The 27,058-nt window shown below is 38.2% G+C and overlaps 1 protein-coding gene across 1 annotated transcript in view; it reads right to left on the reverse strand.

Moving 5' to 3' along the window:
* Positions 1-26,625, reverse strand: part of Pde4b (phosphodiesterase 4B) — a 495,117-nt gene extending 468,492 nt beyond the window's left edge. Inside the window, exon 1 of the mRNA XM_090334674.1 lies at positions 26,419-26,625. The gene's annotated coding sequence lies outside the window, so the exon portion shown is untranslated. The remainder of the gene's footprint in view (positions 1-26,418) is intronic.
* Positions 26,626-27,058: the final 433 nt, after the last annotated feature.

Below are 27,058 nucleotides of genomic sequence, written 5' to 3' on the forward strand. Positions count from 1 at the left end.
AGCCAGAAATGTTCAATTTCTTCTCTCACAATGATTAAATATTTGATAAATAATTATGTTCTCCTGTGACTTGAAATTTCAATTTAATCATATCGATGGCTTCCAAATCAATATTCCTTAAATTAAATTTCTGCAGAAGCAGAGATGCAGTTATTTAATTTTGGCTCTCAAGTCACCACGTCTGTTTGCTCAACAGTATGTTAGCTGAAGAATGAATGAACATATTTATTCTGAGAAAGGCAAAAACTTAAAATAAAAAATATCTTTTTAAAAAGGTATTTACCCATACCAAATAAAAACACATTTCCAGAAATACATACAGAAAAGTGTGTTTATAATAACCTGTAACAACTTAAAATCCAATCCACATGTAAGTGGATGAACAAATTGTACCATGTGACAGTAAAAAAGAAAAATAATACTTTAAAAAACAGAGACAAAATGAATAGATGTTATAAAAATCCTAAAAACTGCAGACTAATGGACAACATAAGAAAGTAGATTATAGTTTCTAAAGGCTGAGTGGAGGAAAGACTGGAGGGCAACAACGTCTCCTAAGGAAACTTTGAGGCAGCATGGAGCTACCTTTACTGTCGTAGTTTCACAATTGAATACATTTGACAGAAAAATCACCAGACTGAAGTCTTTCAATGAATGTCACTCGTTGTGCTTGGTGAAAAAGTCAATAAAGATTTTTAATAATTGTAGAAGGTGTATAAAATAGCTCAGTTCTAGAAATACACTAAAATTGATCTTTGAATCCATTTGTTTCACCTTTGAAATGTTCTGTTTTGGTCCATTCTTGAAAATATCTGCACATAGCCTATAGTTGGATAGTCTGATTTCAGTAAATTGAGTTACAAGAGTGAGGATACAAAAGGATTTTGAGAATATCAACCTAGCAAATTAGAGGCTGAATGCTGGTGCCTATCTAGAGCATTTCTTTAAACTGGCAGCTGCTTCTAGGAGGACTTTGGCAGGCAACGTGCTATAGTCAATTCACAACTGAATTTTCTCTCCAGAACCTGGAGCGCCCCAGCCCTTCTGTTCACCTGGCCCTCTACTCTGCGTTATGCCTAGGGTTCCAAACTTGGCTTTCTTCACTGCTCTTTTCTCCTATTTTTTCTTCCTAATAGCATTGAAATAGTGCCCACCAAACAATGGATTATAGACCTGTCATCTGCTTTACCTTCTCCAAACTTCTACTGCTCAGGACAGTGTGGAATTATTTCCCAAATTTCTGTTCTAATGCTAATTCAATATTTTTTGTTTTGTTTTGTGTTTTTCCAGTCCTGTGACATGAGCTCAGAGCCTGAGTACTGTTCCTGAGCTTTTGTGCTTAGGGTTAGCATTTGAATCATAGCTCCAGTTCTGGGGTTTGGGTGAGTAATTGGGATAGAAGTCTCTTGAATTCTTTTTTTCCTGTGAGGTGCAGCTTTAAACTGAGATCCTCAGATCTCAGCCTCCTGTGTAGCTAGGATTATAGGCCTACGTCATTGACACCTAGTTCAGTTCAGTATTTCTAATCATGTCTTTCCCAGATATTCTCTTTCCTCCTCTTGTATTATAAACAAGAAGAAAATACCCTGATTAATTTTCATTAAAAACTACAATCCCTGAATTTGACCTTCTGGTCTATTTTTTGTATCAGTAACTTTTTTGAAACTGTGGAGCATGTTCTCCTCAGAAAAGCTAAACTTGCCACAACATTTTTTTCACACAACTTTATATATGCTTTTCATGGAGCCACCCATGAAAACAAGATTTAATTCTGAAATCTAGTTTCTCTGATTTGACTTACAAGTGTTCTGGAATCACTTTTCAAATACTTTTCAGATAACTGTAATTTCATGCTGCACTATTATTTCAGACTCTGTTCAGCATATGCAGTATGTTTTCCCCCTACCCAAAACTATGCCATCTTCCTACTCCTATTTTATGAGTCAATAACAACACAATACTCAAACATAATGAAAATGAGTATTATTACTGATTTCTTTTTCCCTATGCATCTCATATCCAAGTTGTAATGATGGGTGGCCTGTCATAATTGACTGGTTGCATCAATGTATCTCCATTTGCCAAGCAAGCTGTTGGATGTATATCTAGTGCTTGGACTATGGTATAAGTAGCTGAGTCAGTGTTTTCCAGAGGGTCCATGTGTTAAAGGTTTGGTCCTCAAAGTACTACAATTGGGAAGTGGGATACCTTTGAGAAATTGGCTTTGCTGGCTGGCCTTTACAGTATTTCCTTGAAGTAGAACCTCCATCTCTCAATGCCGCCTGGCTTGAGATGTGAGTGGTTTCGTTCTGACACACAGAATCCCTGCCACTGCTAACTGGCCTCCTCACCAGAGGCTTATATAATGGGTCCACTCGATCTTTGATTAGAACCTCTAAAATCATGTAAGATTGTCTCAAGTAGTTCATCATAGTACTATAAAAGTACTAAGACAGTATCTAATACTTTAAACTGTAAATATCTCAAACCTGATTTTTCTCAATAGTGGCCTAGCTCTCTCCCTATTCCTAATCTCTTTGTAGTTCTAATAGCTTGTGGGGATTTTCAAAATATATTTGATAAGACATAGATATGGAAATTCTATATAATGATTATCTATTTTTACTGCTATGAGAGATTTTAGAATAGAGTGTTTTCAAACTGTATGCCTGTGTGCAAAGTTTAATATAGTAGGTTGAGGTAGTCAGGTTAGCCATCAAGGTACTAAAACAAAGACAGCTTTAGTTATTTGTTTCAAGGTTACCTACAAAATTTTAAAGCATGCCAAAACTTGAAAAAAATATTTTAGATAGACACTTAAAAATGTACCATGGCATTTCACTGGCTGACCAATTCAACACGTCTAATCTAGGGTTAAAATCTACAAGGTTGTAGCCACTTACATTGGGAAAGGATTCATCCAAGTTGGCCCAGGGCCAGGGTGAGTAACAGAAGATAAGGAATGTCCATGCACATGGCAGGCCCAAGAGTGCTATTCCCTCTAAAGAAGGAGTCCAGTGGATAAACTAAATCAACTCAAGAACTACATGAAAGAGGCCCGTAAAAGGAAATCCCAAAACAAAGGCTGAAAGCCAAGAGCAGAACCCAAGAGTGACTCAGAGGAAATATGGCAAAAGATCAGACCTTGGAGAAGGAAGCGAGAGATGCCAGGCCAGCAGAAGGCTGAGGGCTGAGATCAGAAATGAGTTGTTAGATGTCCTTGAGGCCAAATAAAGCGCTCTCGCTCTCTCTCTCTCCCTCTCTCCCTCTCTCCCTCTCTCCCTCTCTCCCTCCCACCAAAAAGGTTAATCATTCTTTTTGTAATTGATTTTTTTGAATATATTCATTCCATCAAAGGGCTTTATTTTGATATTTCCAAATATGTATATAAGTGCTTTGATCAAATTCAAACCCTCTTATTACACTTTTTATTCCTTGTCATTTTTTACCTTCTAATGGAATTCAATGCTCTTTTAATACATGCAGATAAAGTACCTAAATTTTATTCATTCCCTCATCCTTCACTGAAAGCTAAGCAATGCACTGCATTATTTTAGTATTTGGTAATGTTTCTGGGTAATTTTTGTTATTGTAGTTTAATTTTAGTTTCTTCCTCTGCTTCCTACTTTATGTCTTATATTTTTTTATTTTATGTAGTTATTAGATATTAATAAAATAGCACCTGCTAGGTAAATGAAAGAAAATATTTTTTCTAATTTAGTTTCAATTAAAGTATACATAATAATTGCATAGAGGGAAAATTTGAGCCATTTTATTCCACTAACATTAATGTTATATGACTATTAGCTATTACTATTTACTGTTATTATTATTTATTATTACTATTTAGTAACCCTTTGTCATATACCATACTGGGTAACTTCTGTTGGTTAATTTATAAACTCTTGACACACTATCCACAGAATGGATTAATAATCCTAAACAGATGAGAAAAGTAAAGTTAAAAGGTAGATTAAAATGTTTCCCAGATAATGTAGCTACTAAATGGCAGTGATAAGACATAAATCTGTGACATGTCTACTTCTAAATCCCACATTAATTACTTCACTAACCTACATTTTATTTCCAAGAGTTTTATTTAAACATGACCCACATAAAGTATGGCATATGTACAGTGAACATGTGGCAAAGCACTGCTGGATATTAAATACTTTTTTAGGTAACTTTGGGAGGAAAAAAGCAAGATCTAATACAGTCCAAGGCTTCCAGAACTCTCAGGTTTGAAGACAAGATTTAATCCATAAAAGATAATAAAAATTATTCCAAAGACATAACCTTAAATTCAAGTTGTGATGATATCATTTCCCAGAAACATGACCTTCAGCAAATCATTCCTACTGCATGTAAATCAGATCATAAAAGTATTAGCTCACTGGGTGTTTGAGGATAAAATGAGCTAATACGGGACAGTGGTTCTCAATTGCAGGTGATTTCCTCCCCAACAGTAGACATTTGCCTGGGTGTAATTTTATTTCACATATTAGGCCAGAGGAAAGAATATTATTGAAATCTTGTAGAGAAAAGGAGGCCAAAGATGCTGCTAAGCACCCATAATACACATGACAGCTTCTTTGCCCAATAATAGGAACTCTTCTTGCTTGGAATGACAATAAGTGTCAAGGATAAGAAGACTAATGTAGGCATAGAACTGAGAGAAGTGCTAAAGACATTTAGTAGATCCTTCATATTTCTTCATTACATTTACATGAAAGGTGGTGCCATTTATATAAAAGGTGGTGCCATTGATATACTTAAGCAGCAAAAGAATCAAGTACAAACTAATTGTAAAAATAATGATAACAGGGCCGAGAGTTTGGCCTAGTGGTTGAAGTGCTTGCCTAGCATGCATGAAGACCCGGGTTCGATTCCTCGGCACCATATACATAGAAAAAAGCCGGAAGTGGTGCTGAGGCTCAAGTGGTAGAGCTCTAGCCTTGAGAAAGTCCAAGGACAGTGCTCAGGCCCTGAGCTCAAGCCCAGGACTGGCAAAAAAAAATAATGATAACATTATTATTTAATTATAAGCATTCAAGAAAAAGTCCCATGAGTCATTGTTCTAGGTTAGTACGAGCTTTAAGGGGAGATAGACATAATTTGGGTTCTGTTTGTTTGCTTGTTTACTTCTTTGTTTTGGGTGTGGGACTTAAACTTGGCTTGAACACTGTCTCTAAGCTTCTGTGCTCAAGGTGAGAACTCTCCCACTTGAGTCACAATTCCACTTTCATTTTTATGGTGGTGGTGGTTAATTGGAGACAAGAGTCTCATGGACTTTCCTGCCCAGGCTGGCTTCAAACTGTGATCTGTAAATCTCAATATCCAGAGAAACTGGGAATATAGGCGTGAGCTACGAGGGCCTAGCTGGACCTAAGTTTTGATGCTATCTCTCTATGACTCTCTGAACCACTCAGTTTATTCACTTTTAAAATAAAATTAAATATACCTACTCTTTTTGCATCATAAATAAATAAGATAATTGATGGGCTTGGAACACACTATATATTTTTTTAATGTTTGACATTATAGAGTCTCAAGCATCAGAGATTAGCAAAAGTAAAGATTCTGGACTGATGAGAAGGAAAAAGTCATTTCTAACTCTAGAAACTTAAGCTAATTACTTGGCTAGTGCTTCAGTGTTTTCATCTTCAAAGTTGAGATAATAAAGGTTTCTTCACAAGATTATAGTAAAAATGACATGAGATGGCATTTTAGTAAGTTGACTGGCTCCTTGATGGATACTCAATAAATATTTGTTACCAAGTCTCCAATGGAAAAGAAAAACAATATCTTTATAAAGGTACTGAGGTTGAAATAAATACTACAAATTGCCTTTGCTAGGGCAGTGTGGAAAATGAATGAGGTGTCCACCCTAAGTCCTGACACCCCATCGGAATGGAAGCTCTGACTACATCTCCTCTCCACCCACCAGCCTTCTGCAAGCAACCCTCTATTGGCCTAGGAATGTCACACTGACTTATTTAGGCTGAATAAGAACACAGTCCTGGGCTGTAGCTATGGAAACAATAAAAATTGAATAGAACTATAAATTTAACTGTACTTTATAAGCACCAAAATGATCCACAGCAAAGCCGGGTGTTGTGGCTCTTGCCTGTAATCCCAGCTACTCAGGAGGCTGAGATCTGAGGATCAAGGTTCGAAGCCAGTCCGGGCACAAATGGACCTGAGACCCTTATCTCCAATTAACCTCTAGAAAATGGGAAGTGGGGCTTGGCTCAAGGGTAGGGCAGTAGAATTGAGCTGAAGAGCTCAGGGACAGTGCCCAGGCCAAGTGCAAGCCCCATGACCCACACACACAAAAAAAGATCCATAGCAGTAACTACTCACAAATGAACTAAGCACACAGCATGATTTATCAGAAGGTATTTGCCATTCTATACCTCTAAAACTGATGGTAAATGATATTTTTATGACCATCTCTGAAATTCAATGCATGTCAGGCAGTAATACCAGAGATGAAATTATTTATTCAGTAACCGACATCCTAGCCAAAATAGATTATCTCTAAATGTATTTTAAAAAAAATAATGCTAAGGCAGCAAGTGCAGTTTAAAGTTCAATGAAAACCATCTAATCAGAAATCATCTGATTCCAAAATATCCTGTACCTTTGCTTAAGATCATATCATAATCAAGCAAAAGTTGATTTCAAGCTTGTTGATTATAAATGCTTATTTATTTTATTTCTAGTACAAAAGATGTGCTCATATACAAATGAAATACAAAATATAATATGATACAAATTCAACTTGGTAATTTTGCTAGTTTAAATGATTTCATGAGTACATTTTGCATTTGAAATAACATATTTAATATCATCCAACAAAGATATTATGGCTATGCCACAGGGCATATTGACTGCACTTTCTGAACTTGTTTTACATTCAATATGCCAAATAGCTACCCACAAACCACATGGCACATTCAACATCACCTGCACTTCTAGTTACAACTTATACATATTCTAAAAGAGCTGGGCTGTCTGTTAAAAAATTGGCTCTTAGCCAGGCATGGTGGCTCACACCTGTGATCCTACCGACTCAGGGGAAAAAAAAGTGAGCTCTTTTCTTATTTTTCTAAGGGCCTCTTTCTGGAAAATGAATAACAACAGCTCTGTACCAGAAATACTCAAATGGTTCTATGAGGGTCTTAAACTCAAGTCGACCACAGGTGAAAAAACATCTCATTTTATTGAAATCAGCAGTGAAACCTTACAGATTATCTGCCTTTATTTCCAATGCTATTTCACAAGCTTCTCTTTCCTCAAATCTCATCTCAAAATTTCAAAGATTTCCAATCCCCCCACACACAATGTCATTAAGGTAAAGAATAAATTTATTAAACTCACTTTGAAGCCCACTCAGAGTTTACAATGTTAGTGTGACTTCAACTACTTCTCAAATACATACCAGAATTCTTTTTTTTTTCCTTTTTTAGAACTGGTCCTGGGACTTGAGCTCAAGGCCCAGACCCTGTCCCTAAGCTTTTGTGTTCAAGACTAGTACTCTACCACTTTGAGCCACAGCTGCATTTTCAGCTTTTCAGTAATAAATTAGAAATAAGAATTTCAAGGACTTTCCTGCCAAGGCTGGCTGTAAATCACAACCATCTATCTCAGCCTCCTGAATAGACAGGATCACAGCTGTTAGCCTTCAGTTTGCTGCCATTCTACCATTTTTTCCCTATAAATTATCTAGTTACTATTGTCAAGCATGCCTTATAACTTCTACCACTAAATGTTTGTTTATCAATAGGCTTGTTCAGTCTTCCCATAGACCTTCACTGGTTCAAAGCACCACTTACATAGCACTGGTTTTTGCCATTAAGTGACTCAAGGGTATAAGTTGAGTGATAATCAGGTGGTTTGGAGGCTGTGGCTCTATGTTCACATAGATTTTGTGGTCAAAATATCATTTTCTGTGGCACCTGGACACAATCCAGCCACTTAAGGAAGACAATGAAAAGCATTTCTCTGCAGACTAAAGGATTTAAAGCCACAGAGTTGTCCAGCCCATAGGACAGTAAATAGGAAACTATTCGTCCCCTGCTAATCAAATGCCTTCGATTGATATCAATGGAAGAGGCGCTCCATTTCTTATATTCCATTCCCCCAGAAGGCTCCATCTCTCACAAAAGGCACCATATAGCAAAGGCCTCACATCTAAACTATCAACAGCTACAAAAAATGAATCTCTCCAAAACAAATCCCATTAAAAGATGAGCCAGCCTCTTAAAGAGAGACTTATCTGAAGAGGAAATAAGAATGGCCTATAGACACATGAAGAAATGCTTGACATCTCTGGCCATAAAAGAAATGCAAATCAAAACAACTCTGAGATTCCACCTCACTCAAGTTAGAATGACCAGGATCAAGAAATGTAATGCTGGCAGGGATGTGACCAGGAGGGAACACTTACAACACAGTTGGTGGGAGTGTAAACTCGTTCAACCACTATGGAAAGCAGTATGGCAGTTCCTCAAAAGACTAAACATAGAGCTCCCCTATGACCCAGCAATTCCACTACTTGGCATTTACCGTCGTCCAGAAACAAGGACACACTAAAGCCACTAGCAAAATGATGTTCATTGCAGCATTATTTACCATAATGAAGACATGATTGGTTCAAGATGTGGTATTTATACACAATGAAATTCTATGCTACCATCAGAAAGAATGACATCGCCCAATTTGTAAAGAAATGGAGAGACTTAGAAAAAATCATATTAAGTGAAGTAACCCAGACTCGAAGGAACATAGGCTTAAGGGTTTCCCTCATTTGTCATTAGTATAAACCTTGAACTCTCCTAGCAGAGGTTTACAATAGGGAAACATCTAGATACATAAGACCATATAGGATGAGGCTAAAGAAAGGACCTCCAAGATATAGAAACAAAGAGCTTTATCTTTTGTGATTGTTGTTCTTAAGGTACTATGTTATTTCTCTTCTCTATTTTTGCCCTTATGGTTAATCTCATGTTGTTATTGTATCTGATTTTGTTACCTGGTATATTGTATATGTGTCTATTTGTTTATTTGAAATAGGAAAAGGAAGGGGGGGAAACAGATGATTGGGAGGGGGTAGGGGAAGGGAAATTTGGACAAAAACATGAGAAGGTATCAATGTGTGCACCTATTACCTGGCAAATGTTAACTGTAAACCCTCTATACATTACCCTGACAATAAAAAATAAAATTAAAAAAGGTACTACATCACATGAAAATGTTTGGCTGACTTCCTAGCACTCAAAGAAAACAGACAATAGCCAAGAAATTGTTAACTGCTCCTCATATTGACCAAAAGCTGATAAAAAGAATTATGGGGAAGTAAGGATGAGTGCTTAGTAAAAGCATAATTTGAGGTACTCTCTGTTACCTGGTATATTGTATATACACTTATTTGTTTATTTCAAATAGGGAAGGGAATGGGAAAAACAAGGTGAAGGAGGGTGAGGGAAAGGGGGACAAAAACATGAGAAGGGGTATCAAATTTTGAGAAGTAATATACCCATTGCCTGGAGAAGTAATGTACCCATTGCCTGAGAAATGTAACTGAACTCCTCTATACATTACCATGACAATAAAATACATTAAGAAAGAAAGAAAGAAAGAAGAAAGAAGCAATGTTATAAAAGTGCCATGGCATATAGTATCACACTAAATGAAAGGACCTCCAGGATATAGAAATAAAAGCCATATAATGAGTGATTGTTGTCCTTAATGTACTATGTTATCTCTCATCTCTTTTGCTGTCCCTTGGTTATCTCATATTGTTACAGTATTTCATCTTGTTATCTGATATATTGTATATATGCTTATTTGGTTATTTGAAATAGAATAGGGAAGGGGGAAAACAGATGAGGGGCGGGGGTGGGGGGTGGAAAATGGGGACCAGGACATGAGAAAGGGTATCAGTGTATGTGAAGTAATGCACCTTCTATCTGGTGAATATAATGTAACATTTCTATTAAATACATTACAATAAAAAATATATGGGAAAAATGTGCTATGGCCTTCACAGCCATGAAACTTGTGGAGTATTTGATTACAAAAGTAAAATGCAAAAAACATGGGCCGGGAGTTTGGCCTAGTGGTAGAGTGCTTGCCTAGCATGCACAAAGACCCGGGTTCGATTCCTTGGTACCCCACATACATAGCAAAAAGCCGGAAGTGGTGCTGAGGCTCAAGTGGTAGAGCTCTAGCCTTGAGAAAGTCCAAGGACAGTGCTCAAGCCCTGAGCTCAAGCCCAGGACTGGCAAAAAAAATGCAAAAAACAGTAAGAGCAACATATCTTATAACAGAAATAACAGCTTGTGAAGGAAGAAATGACAGCAATAGGGAATCAAGCATATTTAACAACATTCCCAAAGCAAGAATTACAAACCAGTCTTGATCAAAATAATTGCTAGATATCTTGTCAGGATCAGAACTAGTCATTGCTGGCACAGAAAATACTACTACATGGATCCACACAGGCATTATTGACTAGATAGAATAAATAGATTCTTCAATTGAAATTTCAAATTCTGAATATGAATAATTTTAAGGTAACTCATTCAATTTAATGTTTCCTATTGTTCATTCATAGAAATATATGTGACATGTTTTATTTAACTGAGTCTAAACATGTTCTTTCAATAAAAATTCAGCAAAAATAACTAATTTTCTAAATGATAGAAAACATTTCTTGCAACTTGTCAATATATTTTTCTTAAAGTACTGGTTAGAGACATTATTTCATTTCATAAAATAATTATATGTCCTTCAATCAAAAGAATATTAGATACATGAAGTACTGTAATAAAACACAGGGGAAAAGAAAATGAAATAAAAACAAAATGAAGAAATTTTCACTAGCTCATGGAATCTAAGACAACAAAATGTTGGCAGTATATTTCTTTATCATATCAGCCAGTGACAACAGAATTTTTTCTACATAACCAAGTCACAACTTGCCACCCAGATAATAGAAGACTCAGTGGACTACAGACGCATTTTGATATTCTAATCTGGGATACTAAATTGTGAGAGAAATTTACATAAAAGTGGCGTAATTAAAATATAACAAAAATTCCCACATCTTAAATGTCAGTGAAAGAATATATCCATTGAGTTCTCCATAAAATATATTAGAAATCACCTGGGCCAAGTCAAATTATCTGGAAGTTTTTTAATTCCCAGGATATAAGACAATACTAGAAATTCAGATCAAAATATTAAATCCTCAAGAGTTAAGACCTCAAACAAACAACAACCCAATTAATAATTGGGCTAATAAAGAGAGACTTACCAGAAGAAGTAAAATGCTCAACAGCCATTAAGAAAAATGAAAATCAGGGCCAGGAGTTTGGCCCAATGGTAAAGTGCTTGCCCAACATTCATGAAGATCGGGGTCGATTCCTTGGTACCATATATATATAGAAAAAGCTGGACGTGGTGCTGTGGCTCAAGTGGTAGAGCTCTGGCCTTGAGATAAAAGCCCAAGGACAGTGCTCAAGCCCTGAGTTCAAGCCCCATGACTGGCAAAAAAAAACCCTATTTCTATTTCCTGGATTAAAAAGCTAACATTAAAAAATGAAAATCAGAGCAACACTAGATTCTACCTAACCCCAGTTAGAATATCCACTATCAAGAAAACAACAAGTGCTGGTAAGGATGCAGCCAAAAGGGAACTCTAATACACTGTTGGAAGGAATATAAACTTGTTCAACTACTCTGGAAGGCAGTAGGTTCTTCAAAAACTAAACATAGAACTTCCCTATGACCCAGAAATTCTACTATCAATTCTACAATCACCACAGCCATGTTAATTGCAGTACTCCATATCATAGCCAAGATATGGAGTTAATCCACATTCCCCTCAATGAATGAACAGATGAAGAAAACGAGGTATATATACACAACTGAATTCTACTCATCTATTAGAAAAAATTGTATTATAGCATTCATAAGGAAAATTTAAAGTGACCACCACTTAGCATGAGCTTCCAAATTGAGGGTATATATGTGATAAAATATGCGATTAGCATGTACAAGACCCTGAATAGACCTCCAATAAAAGAGAAATATGAGAGAGAGAGAGAGAGAGAGAGAGAGAGAGAGAGAGAGAGAGAGAGAGAGAGAGAGAGAGAGAGGGAGGGAGGGAGGGAGGGAGGGAGGGAGGGAGGGAGGGAGGGAGGGAGGGAGGGAGGGAGGGAGGGAGAGGGAGAGGGAGAGGGAGAGGGAGAGAGAGAGAGAGAAGGGGAGAGGAGAGGAGAGGAGAGGAAAGAATATAGGGGAGAGAAGGGAAGGGGAAAGGAAAGGAAGATGAAAGGGAAATCAGAAAGAAAATAGAAAAAGCATAAAACTTAGGTTAGATATAAGAAACCAGTATCCACATCTAATTGTCTTTTGGGGGGGCAGGTGTGGGCTTGAACTCAGGGCCTGAGCACTGTCCTTAGACTTTCTAAAGGCTAGAGCTCTACCACTTGAGCCTGAGCACCACTTCCAGCTTTTTTCTGTGTGATACCAAGCACTCAAACCAAGATCTTCATGCATGTCAAGCAAGCACTCTACCACTAGGCCAAACTCCTGGCCCCTAATTGTCTTCTGAGAAGTAAAAAAAAATGCCAAAAGTATGACAAAAACTTTTATTGAAGATATTACAAAATCCTCTATTGATGACTTTATGAATTGAGGAGAATCTCATTGTTTCTTAGATATGACCATTCGAAGTTTCATTCTAATTTAAGATTCAGTTTTTATGACTGAAATTGGACATTTTTTATAAGTTTGCCATTTTTATAGACACTTTAGAAACCCAAAGACATTCTGTACTTGATAAAATCTATTGTTATGCTGCATTATTCAATGAATCATCTCTCTGTGAAGCTTTTTCTATACATTCTTTTTCCTTCACAATGAGGTTTAGCTTTGATGTTCCATTGTCTGGAGTAAAAAAATATGTTACTCTATTATTTCCTTTTACAAAGCTGACATTGGAGACCACACTCAAAATTCCTAGTTGTGAGACTCACTTTTGGAAAAAATCACCTGTCATCTTGTTCATACATTAACAGTGCTATTTATAAACTTTATAAAACACTAATCAAAACATAATACTATATAGTACATTCATTATTTCATTTTCTTTGTAATTTACCCTGAAAGGTAGTGAAACCATTGTCTTACCCTATTTGAATGAAAAGAAAATAAAAACGTAGCCATTATCCTTTCTAATATGAACAAATAGCTTCTAAGTAGGGATTTACATTAATCAAGCTATTTTTGCCAATACCCTAAGTGAAAATAGGCAAGTAAAACCCATAGGATTCAACCAGTTTTTTTTTCTTTTTTTTCAGCCTCCAGAACCATGAAAAATATTTATTAATGTTGTCTTTATGTTTTGGTGCTAGCGATTGAACCCAGGGCCTCATGTGTGCTAATCATGCACTGTACCTCTGGGCTATACTCCCAACTCATTTTTTTAATTTTTTATTGTAATTAATAAAAGGGTTACATGATATTTGCCAGATAGAATGTGCATTAATTCACATACATTGATACCCTTTCACATGTCTTGGTACCCATTACCCTCCCCCCCCCCCCACCACCCACCCCCGTCTTGGTTTTCCCCCCTTCCCTATCAAATTTCAAATAACCAAATACAAATAAATTCAATATATCAGATAACAAAGTGAGATACTGTAACAATATGAGATACCCAAGGGACAGCAAAGGAGATGAGAGATAACATAGTACATTAAGGACAACAATCATTCATTATATGGCTTTTGTTTCAATATCCTGGAAGTCCTTTCAATTAGCTTCATACTATATGGCCTTATGTATCAAGGCCAATTCATTTTTTTAAATATATTTTTATTGTAATTAATAGAAGGGTTACAGTTATATTCACCAGATAGAAGGTGCATTACTTCACACACATTGAGACCCCTTCTCATGTTTTTGTCCCTATTTTGCTCCCCCACTCCTCCCCCATCTTGTTTTTCCCCCTTCCTTATCCTATTTCAAATAAACAAATAGATGTATATGCAGTATATAACAAGGTAAGATACTATAACAATATGAGATAACCAAGGGACAACAAAAATGATGAGAAATAGCATAGAACATTAAGAACAACAATCACACGATATAAAGCTCTTGTTTCTATATCCTGGAGGTCCTTTCATTTAGTCTCATCCTATATGGCCTTATGTATCTAGGTGTTGCCCTATTGTAAACCTCTGCTAGGAGAGTTCAAAGTTTATACTAATTATGAAAAATGAGGGAAAACATTGAGCCTATGATCCTTTGAGTCTGGCTTACTTCACTTAATATGATTTTTTTCTAAGTCTTTCCATTTCCTTATTTTTTCTTAAAGTAAGTATTTTCCCTTGGATAATAATCACATCTAAAATTTTATTTTAAAATATTGGGACTACAAAATAGCCCCCCTCCAACAAAATATGTAGACATCAACCTCAGCAACGAAATGCATAGAAATTGTGAGTAAATAGAGCATAATTTTTTCATTGTCCAGGAAGCTTGCTGCTATACATCATTATTATTTATGAAGAAAAATAGAACATAATTGTCCATAATTAGCTCGATCTCAGTAACTACCAAATTTTCTCAGCAACAAAATGCATAGAAATTGTGAATAAATAGTACATAATATTTTCATTGTCCAAGAAGTTTGCTGCTACACATCATTATTATTTATGAAGGAAGAGAGAACATAATTAGCTCGATCTCAGTAACTATCAATTTTTCTTTCAGTTTTATACATCAAGTCAGCTTTCATGAAACAAAATGACAACTGATAAATTTTCAATGACAGTACCTTTTATGAACTTAATGCAGATTCTAATCACTATAAACTGTCATATACATTTAAGCTGCCATATAGTTTAAGAAATCTCAAGATCATAAACTTAATGAGACACAACTACAAGTTCAATTTGTAAATTGGAATTGAGAAATTTTCTTCAGTTTTAATGACAGTGGTCAGTACCAAATCGTAAGCTATTTTTCTCTTCACTGTATAATTCTGATATTTTTAAGGAATCAATGTTGCCAGAATAAAATAAAATATATAAAACTCTTGTTCTGTTCAAACTTTTCTGTACTTAGGGGTGGTCATTACCATCGTTGTGGTAACAAGGTATTAGTAGGGGTCTATCTAATAAATCTTCCCAGATGGCTTTCTTTTTCCTTACACCAAGATAAATTCCATTTCTGCAAATCTTCTGGCTGGGGTCCTTCTCCCTGCTCCTGCCTGAGAAGCAGATGTCATGCCTGGGAAGTTACTGTCTCTCTGCCTGGAGAGCGAAAAGCACACATTCATGCTTATAGAACCAAGGATTAAAAAAAAACCCTATGTCCTTGATTAATAATTCCTCTGGTAATTAATGACCATCTCCCAAACACTTTATAGCAGGCAAAAAAATAAGTTTACTTGTAGTATTATATGTCACATAAATGCAATCTCAACAGACAAAGGAGGACCTTTATAGCATATGATTTAATACAAAAATTAATTCCCTTCACTTAAATCAGGCAAGTCCAAGTGAAAAATATATGTCGTATACAAAAACAAAATTCCATCTTTTATGCACTGAGTGCAAATGGACACCATTCCTTAATCTCTAAACTCCATCTTTTAAAGTATTTCTCATCTCTGTGGAAGTGTGAAGTCAGAAGGAAACTGCTGGAAAAAACTTACATTAAGTGGTAAAGAAGGTACCCCACTCTGCTATGAATTTCCCTTAATCTAAATAGGGAAAACAATTTTTTCAAGGCTTATTGGTATTCTCCATCTGTATCCTCATCTTACCAAGGACGATAGCTCAGTAGGAGGTGTGACTTACAGAAATAGAGTTGTCCTCTTATAAATTTCACTCATTGAATAAAATTTAACATCTTTTCTCAGTAATGCAAAACAGAAGCTCTTGGAGTTTCATGTTATTCCTTTTTCCATAAACAATAAAAATTTCAGAAATTATCCAAAACAGTCACACTTAAGCTTCTTCAAAATTTACATATAAAATCAACAAAGTTGCCTAAACTTTGCAATTGAAGACCCGTAAATCATTTTTATCCTTCAAAATTTTGAATGCAAAATCTTTTTTCATACATTTTTATTGTAATGAATAGAAGGATTACATTACATTCACCAGATAGAAGGTTGAATGCAGAATCTTACCAGTTTCTTTTGTTAATGAGTCTGGCTTGAAAGAACAGAAAACCTAACAAAGACAGGAGAAAATAATTTGCTTGGGGAGTATTTTATCTCCTGAACATTAAGTCAAGAGGTAGACAGTATATCTCCAAGGTCTCACCAAGAATCCAAGCTTCATCTAATTTTTTCCATTATCCTAGTCACATCGATTTATTGTAGGCATATGAAGCATCATGCCTGCAAAATGGCTGCTCATACCAAAAACAGAGTATGGGTGACCAATCCTTGAGATGCTTTCTTTGTCTTTTATTCAGAAGGAAATCTCCAACCAGTCTGTAATTGGAGCACCTCCTAGTTTCAGAGGAGGCTGGAAATTGATTGTATAGCCTTTAAAGTTGTGTAGAAGAGGAAAATGAATGTGAAGGAGGGTGAATGGATGTTGAATGACCCAACAGTATCAACCATATCTCCAGATCAATGAAATGGAATTTTATCCACATAAGCATCATTGTTTTTATGATCATTGTCCACACCTAGATATTGGTTCTTTTAACTGTGCAGCGCACTATACTACTGAAGTTGAGTAGTTTATAATTATTTTAAGGTGTTATCCCAATTACAAAATTTTTACATAGACCAATCACATAATAATTTTCATGTTTCTTTTTCAAACAATATTTGTGATTCTGAAGTCAGACCAAATAATAGTGACAGAATCTTTGTGATTATCATGACACAAAGTCTTATTTTTTTTTACCCTGGGCCTAAAAAAGGGATGCTATTGTCCATTCAATTGGATCTTAACAGGAACCTAGGACTTCACTTCATAGTCTTCACTGAGTCCTGAAAGAATAACCATTCAAACAAAATATTCATAAGACTAGACTATAAAAAAAGAAAGCTCATCCATGCTGTTGTTTCTTTGTGTCCTTTCTTCCTATTTTTCTGCACTTGTTCACTTGTTTCATGGTGTTATCTACTTAATGGCACTGCAATATATAATTGAGTTTGTGTGTGTGTGTGTGTGTGTGTGTGTGTGTGTGCATGTGTGTGTGTGTATGTGTATGTGGTTTTGTTTCTGGGAGTTGAACTAGTCCTAAGATATACATAACAAATAATTAAAACAAGATCAGGCCTTACCCTCTGAACTCTGAGTTCATTGACATTTATTGTTCTGTGGACTTTAATTATTTTGGTCTATGACAAAAAAAAAGCATGAATGTACCTTTCCATTTACCCTCAAAATTTCCTCCAGGAAATAGAGCAAATGCCACTCTACTCTTTTTTTCAATCCCTAACATTTGAGATGCAGGTGAAATTAGTTTTAAGTGACCAACGGAGCAGCAGCTTTGCCAGATAAAGAAAATATAATCTTAAAGAGACACTGTTTATCTATACAGTATAAGGGTAAAGGCAGCCAGAAGCAGATGGAAGAATCTTTCCAAGAAGTCTTAAGGTACATATGAGGTGTGTGTGTGTGTGTGTGTGTGTGTGTGTGTGTGTGTGTGTGTGTGTGTTCACACCTGCCCACTCACAGAGGGGAAAAGAGAAGCACTGTGGGTTGAGTTGCCTGTTTGTATTTCATGCAGTCTGTTTGAACATCTGCTGGTCCTGTTATGTCCTTCTCACCTACTGGCTTTCTAGAATCTGCAAGAAAATAAACCCACATGGGACTAGTGGACTAGGCAAAGGGCAATTGCCTCTATAGATATAGGCAGTAAAGGTCATTATTTTTAAGTCTCTTTTCCCAGCAAAAACAATCCAAAATTGACACATAAGTATAACACAAGACCATACCTGAAAGTTTCCCTCAGAAGTTCATCAATTCTCAATATTGAATTCATATGTTGGAGCATATGTACATGTTTCTGGATAACTGGTATGTATGGTCATAAAATTTTCAAAAAAGCCCTATATTTCTAAAGGACTATCATGTCATCTCAACATAGTTTTCCTCATTAGGAAAGCCTGGCACTGGTGGCTCATGCCTCCAATCCTAACTATTCAGGAGGTTGAGTTCTAAAGATCATAGTTCAAAGATACACAGCATAGGCAGGAAAGTCCATCAGAGTATTATCTCCAGTTAAGCAACAAAAGAAAAAAAGGCCAAAGTGGAGCTGTGGCTCAACTGGTAAAGTACTAGCCTTAACCACAAAATCTGAAGGTAATACCCAGGCTCTGAGTTCAAGTCCAAGGACCAGCACAAAAAGAAGGAAGGCAGGCAGGCAGGCAGGCAGGAAGGAAGGAATGAAGGATGGAAGGAAGGAAGGAAGGATTAAAAATGAAAGAATTGTGTCTCATTGTATATTTTAATGTCAAGACAATTTTGACTTACTTTAAGGAAACATAGTATTACAAAACATTAATAAGTCAGAATAAAGAAGTCCTGACATCAATGAATTGAAGAAACTTAGATCTCATGACATTTCAAAGCCTCAGTTCTATTCAATAAGAAACAGTAAGATTGGAGTAGGTGATTTCTAAAATTACCTTTATAAAGTTCTGAAAATGGCAGGATTTTACGAACCAGCACTGTGGCATGTTTCAGGAGGGCTAAAGATCAAAAACCCAAGTATCTCTTCCATAATCCATTGAAAAATATCAGCAAGTTGCTTGAGCAAATATTATTTATTTTTCCAGGGTTTAACGTTTCCATCTAATAAAGGGTATCTTAGCATTTCCCATAGAGAGGGCTACAGACAAAAACCACTAATCTTTTTCAAATGATTTAAGACAATGTGGAGAAAAGTGTTTCATAGAGAAAATATCACATAGATTTTTGCCTTAGGTTCCACTGATAGGATGGGGTTTGCCATTTAAATCTTTAGCTACAGCAGCATCCATCAATTTAACTAAGATTACTTAGACTGAAGTTTAGATTTTTGTCTCTACAACAAACACATGGGGAAAGACAATCAAATCAGTATTTCCATTTCCAATTACACTAATGGACAATGTGGCTAAGAAGTTCAACCAGAGAGGCTTTTTGTTTTTTTAAGTGCATACACCCGATGAAGACGGGATAACACACACCAATTTCCCCTAACTCTGCTGCTAAGTTCAACTGTAAGCCCTAGAAATAGTCTAACAGCCACCTAAAGGAGGTCTTCAAAGATGGGGAAAAGGATGGTAGGCAGGTTTGTAACTCCTGGACTGTAGGAATGGCAGAAGTATATGAACCCCCTACCCCATCCCATGGTAGACTACCCAGGTGCAGACTGCCCTGACCTTAACTTAGAAGTAGTTAAGTTTAAAGCCTGTAATCCTAGCTACTCAGGAGGCTGAAATCTGAGGATCAAAGTTCAAAGCCAGCCTGGGCACTAAAGAACAAGAGACTCATCTCCAATTAATCACTAGAAAATGGGAAGGGGGCTGTGGCTCAAGGGGTAGGATGGTAGCCTTGAGCTGAAGAGCTCAGGGACAACTGCAAAGTCCAGAGTTCAAGCCCCCTGGCCCACAAGAAGAAGGAGGAGGAGGAGGAGGAGAAGGAGGAGGAGGAGGAGGAGGAGGAGGAGGAGGAGGAGGAGGAGGAGGAGGAGGAGGAGGAAGTTTAGTCCAGCTAGGTTATTCATTCTCTGAAGCAGCACCAAGCCAAGAGGATCCCTTCTCCTAGTAGACCCGGAAAACTATCTTCTCATCTTCTCTTTTAATGTATTCCAGGCCTGGCTTGATGAAGCTCCTTCAACCGGCCCAGATGGCCCCAGCAAGTGGAAATGCCAGAAGTACCAGAGAGACTAAACAGACACACTAAACTTGCATCATAACAACTCTAGAACTTAAATTGAAATGGTTTCCACTGCTCACAAAAGTAGGCCAAGATCTATGTGGTAAACCTGAAATATTAGATTTGATGAAACGCTTCCTGGTGTCAAAGCAAAAAAAAAAATACAAGATAAAAGGGAAACAATACTAGGAGTTAAGAAAATCAGATGTGAAGATTTCCAGACAAGAAGTATAAACCATATATTACCAAAAATCCTTCAACAAACAAACACAAATGTTCTAGAAACAAGAAAATAGAAAATATAGCAAAGGCATAAGGGACAAAAAGAACCAAAGAATGTATACAACTAAAAAATACAGTAGCCAAATTAAAAGTCACTGAGTGGGTTCATAAGGAAGATGGTAGAGGAGAGAATCAATGACCATGAGAACAGATGTATCCAATCTGAACAATGCAGAAAAAGTAAACTGACCAAAGATGAGTTCATAATCCAAATAATACCTTCACTTAAAGAAATAATACACATTTAAGGCTACTATTTAATACATAAAGAGCCAACCTAAAGAGCCATTGGCATGAAATGACTCCCAAAAAGATCCCAAGTTAACAACAACAGAAAATACTAGAAAACAAATACAGATATCATACTAAGGAATAAAGTTAAAGAACCTGTAAGAAAAGAATAGAAAACATGAGGGGTTTGCAAGCAAATCTTCAAAAGCATCAAATGGCATGTCTAGAATTTTTTTAATCATGTCAGTGAACAAATAACAGATAAAGCATCAATTAGAATAGAGACAGCAGATAAATTGTTCTGTATAGCATCCAAATGTCTCCTTAAAACATTTGTAACCAGGCACAGTGGCTCACACCTGTAATCCTAACTACGTAGGAGGCTAAGATCTAGGGTGGCAGTTCAAAATCAGTTGCAGCACTAAAGAATGTGAGACTCTTATCTCCAATTAATCACTAGAAAATGGGAAGTGGGGCTGTGGCTCAAGAGGTAAGGCAGTAGCTTTGTGTTGAATTGCTCAGGGACAGCACCCAGGCCCAGAGTTCAAGCCCCATGACCCACAAAAAAAGGCAACTAAAAACTAACAGAGGGAATTGATGAGTGCATAATTTTAAGTTTCTAACGTGTATATAGAAAAATTTTAGAGGTTCAGAAAAATAATTGGACAGTCAAGACAATGTCTAAGCAATATTTAATAAGAAGTTAAAGTAGAATTTTTAAGCATGTTCACAGTGTTGAAAAGACAACACACAGGGCCGGGAGTTTGGCCTAGTGGTTAAAGTTCTTGCCTAGCATGCATGAAGACCTGGGTTCGATTCCTCGGTACCACATATAGGGAAAAAAAAGCCGGAAGTGGTGCTGAGGCTCAAGTAGTAGAGCTCTAGCCTTGAGAAAGTCCAAGGCCCTGAGCTCAAGCCCAGGACTGGCAAAAAAAAAAAAAGACAACAACACACATTCATATTAAGACTCTCCTATGAACATTTTAATAAATCAAGAAACACAGAAGTCATTGGGCTAAAGTAGAACAAGATTCCTCATGACAGTGCATTAGAGTGTGAGGGAAAAATTAGTCTTATTTTTCCTTACATGGGATGCAACACTATGCAATTCAATCTTTAAAGGTTAAATTCTCCTAAAACATAGTTCCTTATTTCTTTAAAAGTTTAAGCTAGTGTTAATAAATTAAGAGATATTGCTTGTCTGTCCACCTCAGCTTTGTTTTATGCCCATCTCATATTTTTCTCATACATGTGATACCATTTCTAATGTGTAAAATTGGTTGTCCTGTATATGTCTTAAAAAGAGTTCAACTGTAATAAACTATTGTGGCTATTAAAAAAAGATTCCTCATGAAGGAACAATAAAAACAAATCCACATTTGGGAATACTGCAGAGAAACTACAGCATACCAATGACAAAGTACTGTTTTAAATGCAACCAAGAAATAAACACCTCATTTTCAAAGTCCAGACTACAAGACAAGAGTGGTGAGGAAAATAATTGTTAACTTAGGATTCTTCTCATAGGTAACCCATTATCTACTTGTTATAGTGAAATAGTTTCAAACAACAATGAAAAAGATTAAGAGAATTTTATCATTTGTGCATGCTTACCAAAAAACTGCTTCCATAAGGAAGGAATGTGAATTTGAAATGAAGAAGGCAGATGCAAGAAACAACAGTAGGGCTGGGAGTTTGGCCTAGTGGTAGAGTGCTTGCCTAGCATGCATGAAGACCTGGGTTCAATTCCTCAGTACCACATACATAGAAAAAAGCTGGAAGTGGTACTGTGGCTCAAGTGGTAGAGTTCTAGCCTCGAGAAAGTCCAAGGACAGTACTCAGACCCTGAGCTGAAGCCCAAAACTGGCAAAAAAAAAAAAAAGGAAACAACAGTAAACAGAAACTGTGGGTACATTTAAATAATCATTGGTTATATAAACAAACTAAAGGTAAAAATCTACTTATGTAAAACATAAGTAAGCAGGGTATAAAACTGTGGTGGCTTTATTAATATAGTATTTTGAAATAAGTGATCTAAATTGTAACATTATAAAGACCTTATGCAACTGAAAATAGGAATTGGTAGTTTGATTCGTTCCACCAATTAAGACAAAATTTGAATAATAAAGAGATTTTTTAAATAAACAAACAAAAAAATAGCCAGGTGCCAGTGGCCCACACCTGTAATCCCAGCTACTCAGGAGGTGGAGATCTAAAGATTACAGTCTGAGCCAGCCCTAATAGGAAAGTCCAAGAGTCTCTTGTCGCCAGTTAATCACAGAAAAAGTAGGAAGTGGTTCTGTGGCTCAAGAAGAAGCTCAGAGACAACACTCAGGCCCCGAGTTCAAACCCTGGACCAGAAAAAAATATATGTAAATTAAATAAAACATAAAAAATAGGATGCATAACATTTCAGTCAGTATGAAAGATCTACAGAACTATAAATCCAACAAAAGTCTAGAATAAATGATAAAATATGGAAGAGCAGATCAGGGAAATGTATGTGCTCCAACAGTGAATGACACTACATTTCAAAAAAAAAAAAAACAATGGATTCAAACCAACAAAATGAATATGCTTGAAGGGTCATTGTCCCAGGCTGTGCCTAGTATGCCACTCTGTTAGGAAAGTTAATGTACCACTTCACTGAGGATTTTCCTGCTATGGTCAATTTAGGAAAGGCAGGGATGCCAGGAGAAACAAGGATGGACAAATGGGAAAATAAAATTGTCATTCAAGACTCCATATAAATCCTTGGAGCTCCAGAGCAAAAAGACTCCTCAAGAGTTATGCAGAGTTATGATGAAACAGGATGACCACGGAAGGTTGTAAAGCCCTACATGGATTAGCCATTGGAAATGAGCTGTGTGCTGGAAGGAGGCATGCCCTTCCTAAAACTCAAGCATCCCTCCAAATTTCTTTCTTTTCTTTTTTTGCCAGTCCTGGGGCTTGAGCTCCTTGGGCTTTCTCAAGGCTAGTGATCTGCCACTTGAGCCAAAGGACCACTGCCAGCTTTTTCTATGTTTGTGGTACTGAGGAATCAAACCCAGGACTTCAAACATGCTAAGCAAGCACTCTACCACTAGGCCAAATTCCTGGCCCCATCATTACAAATTTCTGACTACTAAAAACAGTCTGTTGACAATAGCTTCAGAATCTAGGGCAACAAGGTCTTCCTTAAAGAAGTATTTGGCACATGAGGCTGTCTGCCATATTGCTGCAAATTGGTTATGCTGAAGAACCTGTTAGTCTTGTGATCAACATCCCCACCCCGCCAAACCAAGCTGCTTGAATTTTCTTAAAAAGAAAAATGGGTGAAGTTGCATATCATAATAAGAGACCCAAACCCTTCTTATTCAAGATTTCTTCATCTTACTCTTTTTCTCTAAACAAAGTAAGTTGAATAAGATAAAGACAGACTAGGTGCCAGTGGCTGACACCTGAAATCTTAGCTATCTAGGAGTCTGAGGGCATTAGTTCTAAGCTAACCAGGCAAAAAAGTCCATAAGACTTATCTCCTATTAACCATCAAAAATTCAGAAGTGGAGCTCTTTCAAGAGGGCTATCTTTGAGGTGGGTAAAAAGGAAAAAGAGAAACTCAGGACAGTAATCAGGAGCTGAGTTGAAGCCCAGGACCATACAAAATGATAGGAATCTATTCTTTTATCGTTTTCAATATACATATTGGAAACAAAAATAAAAATATTCCTATATCTAATACCTTCAAATAAACTCTTCTTTCCACTGTACCTGCTGTTAAATGCCTGTCTCTAGATTGGTAAAGGACTCATAACCATATATGACTGATTTATTTCTTAAGTCAAAACCAACCTTATTACAAAGGCAAACAAGCGTATCCAGGTGGATACTCTAGAGAAATTTGAGATCATTCATCTTTGCAAAATATGTCAAGCTAGAAATGAATTGAAAAGCCAATCAGTTGGGAAAATATAAGTAGATACATTGCAAAATTGTTTAGCTCACAGCCGTATCAGGAATTTGGAAAGATAATAGGTGGATAGATTAGACAACCTCAGTGCACCAATTATACCATCTCAACAACTCCAGTCCATTTAATGCTTACTTATTTTGTGTAAATTAACAGGTTGTCATTGTGTTATTTATGAAAAGGATAAAGGATAGAGATACACAATAAATATGTTTGAAGCACTGAATAGACCAATGTTAGATATAATGCTGAAAGTGGGGAGGGAGGCCAGGGGAGGATTCTCTCTTGGATACCAGAAGATAAATGAGCTACTGTAGAAGGGAAATGTAGCTACATTTCCTTTTAACTGAATTGAAATTATTGACCTTTTCCATCTTCTTGTCAATTCATGCATAGAAAATTTCCAAATCTCTCCCTGTAGCTCAAATGATAAGATTAAAATATTTGAGATTCCCCAAAATGCTTTTGTTTCTATGAAATTATGAGCATAACAACAGGTTTTACCAAAGGAAGAGAGGGAGGAATTTGTGTTCCAATGAAATCTGTGTCTAGATTTTTAGTATTTTTTATTTTAATTTTCAGTTTAAGATACTCTACTCTCACAATATGGTGCAGAACTTTTAAGCAGCTGGAAAACTCGGAATTTAAAAGATACATACAATTCAAAGAATGATCATTATTTCAGACAGATCTAATATTAGAATGCATATATCTGTTCAGTAGCAAGATGCAAATAGAAGGTAAAATCAATGTAATGTTAGGTGCACAGCTTAAAATCATCTCATAATAAAGAATAGCATAGGAATATAGAATTAAGTTATTCCTGTAAATCAAAAGCAATTCCTTTGATTCTTGCACCTTATGCATGGTTTACAGCTATTGGCTACTATGGTTTCCAATGTTTGTTTCTGGCATAGGGAGCTGGGAGAGGAGAGGATAAATGAGTGAGGTGGGGTGCAGGTAGGTACGTCTCTTGTCTCCCCCCCCCCCACTTTTAGAATGAGCTGGGCCTGTAATATACCACAGACGACCTCTCTCCCTCCCTCACTTCACCAAGAGCCAGGCAAGGCTTTCCAAAAGTTGTGAGCAGAGCCCAGGACACCTGGGCCTGGGCACACACCCTCACTTGAGGGCCAGCAAAAATATCCAACTCTTGGGTACTCCGGGCTCCGGCTAGCTCACGCCACCGCAGTCACTGCCTGGCTATCAGCGCCTGGCCAACATCCACTCCTGGGTCTCAGAGCCCTGAATGCCCTCTCTTCCCATCTTCCCTCCTCCCTCCTAAGACTTGCCAAGAGACATAAGCCGTGTGCAGGGGGGAGGTATGGAGAAGCAGAGGAGAGGGCAAAGGGGAGGTATCCCTTGACTGACTGCAAGAGGAGACAATCATCCTGGTTCACGGACTTCCTTCCCCACCTTCCCCCTCCCCCCGGCGCTTTGCATCATCCCCACTGTACCCCACACTCTCCATGACATACAGCCACAGCCTCCTAATCTCCTCTTACCTCGGGCTACCCGGGTGCACGCCGCCCTCCCGCCCCGGGCGCCCCTGCTGCACCACGCTGACTAAGGATCCTCGGGCGGGCACTGGGGCTCTGGTGGAGGCTCCACCCGGCCCCGCAGCCCCTCCGCCGGGATCGGCGAGCCAGTTTCCCCCGCTCCCGCCAGGGGGACGAGCACCAGCCCGGGGGAGGAGGAGGCTGCCTGCAGCCTGGCCCGCAACCAGCCTCCCTGGCGGGGCCGGGAGCGCACCGGCCGGTGGCGGAGCGCTCACCCACCGGCCCATCAGCAGGAGTGGAGGGCGCAGGCAAGCATCACACCACGGGCAGCAGTGCACCCCGAAGCCCTCCTCTCCGCCTCTAGCCCCCCACCTGCACCCTGGAAAACCCCGCTCCTGGGCCCCCACGGTGTGACCATATTGCGGGATTCAAGCGCGGAGGCCACCACCTGTCAGTCCTCGGGAGGGAAGCGTGCGGTCCGCAGTCGGCTGACCCGGGCGATGGCCCATTCTGCGTCTCCCCCCTGCCCACCTACCTTACCAGCCTCGCGCCAGACTCCAGCCGCGGGGTATCCTACGAGGGGAGTTTGGTAGAAAATAAAACCCCTGTCACTTCAGCCTGGAGCTCACAGCGTCTCCTTTCCATCCAGAGCTGAAGGATTACGCACAGCCCCGCTGTCTCTTATCATCCAGATGCCGAAAATCCTGGTTTGAACCTCAACTCGCCGCCCCCATTCATAATCCCAGCGGGCCAGTCTGCCACTACACGCCCCCCGCCCCCGCCCCGCCGCCAGCGCGCTCCCATTCGCCAGCCCCAGCCCCACGACGTGTCACTCGCTGGGCATCTGCCACAAATCCGGTCCTCAGGGCTCGTAGATCCAGGCTGCACAAAAGGGGCGGGGGCTCCGCGGGGGTGAGGGAGATGCAGGGCCAGAGGTGGGAAGAGGTGAAGAGGAGAGGAGGCTCAGGGAGCACGTTACCTGGAAGGGGCTCCTGTGAGCGCACGGCTCTCCTGTTGCACAAAGGACTCTGGAGTCCAGAACCAAAGGGGTCAAGATGATCACCAAAAAAGGAGATCAACTGAGATACCCTGGCAGTAGGTCCCAGAATGCCTGAGATGGAGCGACAGGCAGGCACAGGCACTGAGGAACTTCCCCTGATGCTGCCTTAGGAAAT

The sequence above is a fragment of the Megascapheus bottae genome, chromosome 6, assembly GCF_031878675.1.
Source record: "Megascapheus bottae isolate mThoBot1 chromosome 6, mThoBot2.hap1, whole genome shotgun sequence".
In the NCBI taxonomy this organism is placed as follows: Eukaryota; Metazoa; Chordata; class Mammalia; order Rodentia; family Geomyidae; genus Megascapheus; species Megascapheus bottae.